Below are 2,438 nucleotides of genomic sequence, written 5' to 3' on the forward strand. Positions count from 1 at the left end.
CTTCTTCTCTTTGCCCTGCTCAGGGCCCAAAGTATTTCATATTGGGATGGGCTTCCTTGTGGCAATTGTGTTTGGGAGACTGCCTCTTTGCACCCTTCTCAGGTCCTTGCTGGATTTGCAATAAAGCTAGTCAGGCCATTGACAGGACTATGAAGGGAATCCTGCCATCTCAGACCTCTAAACCCACCCCACCATTTTCAGCCAGGTGATTTGGTTTGGATAAAGAAGGTCCCTGCCTAGACCCTGGAACCTCTCTGAAAGGGATGCTACCCAGTTATTCTAAATACCCCAACTGCTATCAAAGTAGCTGGTGTGATCCATTGGAGGGGAAAGGGCCATTAAGGACAAATAGACCATCGCTTGGACTTTGGACTCCTTAAAATAGGACTGTCTACTAACCTGGGATAAACAATCCCCATGAGCTCCAAACCTGGACATAGGAATTCAGAAAAGAACGAGGATGGGAAACTATCCTTTGGGTAGGTCTCTGCTCCCCTATGACCCTTCTGGGGCTGGAACAATATGGATCTAGGGGATGGATGGGGTCAGTAAATCAGGTTGTAGAGAAGACTGGCTAGAACAAGGCCTTCCAGGATTGCAGTTTTATGCATGCCCTGGCAAAGGAGGGTTGTCTTGCCAAGGACAAGGTACTTATATCATTTCCTCAAATAACATGACCTGCTTATATTAATGGTTTGACTAAATGTGCCTGCTCTGACTCCCTGGAATGTCATATCCCCACTCTATGTACATCAGTTGTTATCCTCAAGGTCTGCGCCTATACTGGAGTAAAAGGGAGAGCTCATATTGGCTTTGACTTAATGTTAACAAAAGTCAAACAGGTTCCAATTCTGTTCCCAATTCCAGTAGGGTCAGGTGTAATCAGTGTGACTGCCACAGCGCCTGAGGCTTGATTGGTGGAAGGCAAAACTTTAGCAAACTCAGTTTCTAACCTGATTTAGACTCAGGCTATTTGAAGAATTTTATTTCTAGGCTGGAGAGCCATTTTATTTCTATGACATCCTCGCATAGGTAGTCCTGCAGAACTAAAAGAGGCTGGACCCATTTTTATGACACAGGGAGGACTTTGCATGGTTTTAGGAAAAACTTGTTGTGTCTATGACAACCTATCAGTGGTAATTAGGGCAAACCTTGCCACAGTCAGAGAAAACCTCAAGTAAGGAGAAGAAAGAAGAACCCAGATCAGACAATTGGTTTCAGTCTCTGTTTAGCTAATACCCATGGCCTTATTGGCAGCATTAGCTGGAGGGTTGATCCTTAATGTGATTGGGCTAATGGTGGACCCTCAGCTGCATGCCAACTACATCAGTAGAAGAGTAAACTCAGTTAAGCTACTTGTCCTTAGGACAAACTATACTCTCCTTGAACAGGATGTGCCAACAATCTGACTCATGCTCATAGAACTAGTAGGGAATGTGACAAGGCAAGACCATGCAGAGGCCTCCTCCATCTTGAGTTCTCACTGAGGCCATTTTAGGTTTAACTAGAATTTGATCTTCTTGATGGGGAACCCCATGGAAAATTACCCAAGTCTATTTTAGGAATCAGGTCAAGGTACTGCAGGTAACTTACCTTACCTTCTGTTAAACTGCTTGCTTGAGCAACAGTCCTGCCACCCCAAGCCCCTTCCTCTGATCCCTTCCAGCAGCTGAGTGAGACACCCGAATGTGGTTCTTTCCTTAAAAACTCATTGTTTTAAATGCTCAGGGCTATACTTGGGACCCAAGTACCTGAGTGTAGTCCCAGCTGGCTGGAATAAGAGATTTCAGTTGGCTATAAACTGTGTCTAAGTGGTCATCTCTTGTGGGTTCTCCATAGCAAAGGGAAAGGGAGAACAGAACATGGATAATAGTGTGTTAGTTCCTGAGTTCCTTGATGATCTAGAGGTAATATATACTAGTTTTCTCACAGCCCACTATCAGATAGTCTGTAAGGAGAATAAGGAACTTAACAAAGCACATAGAGTACTGTACTGTTGTTTCTGCCATTCAATCGTAGTCTGTAATATTGCTATTGTTGCTAATATTACCCCACAGATGAGCATTTGTGATATACAAGCTTTCCTTAGGTCCCATAGCTTATGAGACACAGAGCAAGGCCAACATTTTAGATACTTAAAGCTGTATTTCATAAAGATGAAAGAGCTTTCAATCGCCACCTTCCTAGAGCCCCTTCTGCCTTCACATAGTGTAAATGTCTTTATACTTCTTCCTGAAATAGAGTGAATGTCTCTCTCACTACTGTTTAGAAAAATCAACAAATGAAAAATCTTTCTTTTTTTTTTACATTTATATCCATGTGGTATGCATGTGTTTGTATATGTGTTCACATGTGTGTAGGCACACCTGTGTGTATGTGTTAATGTGCATGTATGAGCATGTGTGTGTGTGTGTAGGTTGAGTGTGAGAGACAGACAT

Source organism: Mus pahari, chromosome 9 (genome assembly GCF_900095145.1).
Source record: "Mus pahari chromosome 9, PAHARI_EIJ_v1.1, whole genome shotgun sequence".
NCBI classification, from domain to species: Eukaryota; Metazoa; Chordata; class Mammalia; order Rodentia; family Muridae; genus Mus; species Mus pahari.